Raw genomic sequence first — 488 nt, 5'->3', positions numbered from 1 at the left:
TTTTGTACAAAAAAACTCTTTATAATTTTTTAAAAACTAAATTAAATAGTTTAGGGAACACTAAAGAAGTTGTCTTCCTAGTGAGTCTTGAATTAGTTCAAGCATCCTGTTAGCAGTCAGAGCCTACAAATTTTGTTTCTGAAAGAGATTGTTTTTTCCTTCCTGTCTTTTACACTGGTACAGAGGGGACTCTCACATGCTTAAGCCTTTCTATCAGTGGTTGACATTTCTCAGCTTTGACACTAGAGATGTAAAAACATTTACTAAAGACTGTATGCAGTTTTGTTCCCAAATAAAAAGTTACTTTCTTTATGATTAAAAATTGGCTTAAATATAATTATCTACTGAGAGCTTTACTGAGGTAACCATTACTTTGGTATTTTCTATTTAAAGTGTAGGATGACATTTTCTCATCATGGCAATAGTTTGAAGTGAAAGAAAGAAGTACCTTACCCTGTAGTGTAGGAGTAGCAATAGGATGGCTTGTG

Source organism: Neopelma chrysocephalum, unplaced genomic scaffold (assembly GCF_003984885.1).
Source record: "Neopelma chrysocephalum unplaced genomic scaffold, ASM398488v2 Primary Assembly neopelma1_42b, whole genome shotgun sequence".
Taxonomy (NCBI): Eukaryota; Metazoa; Chordata; class Aves; order Passeriformes; family Pipridae; genus Neopelma; species Neopelma chrysocephalum.
Note: the sequence above shows the minus strand (reverse complement) of the source record.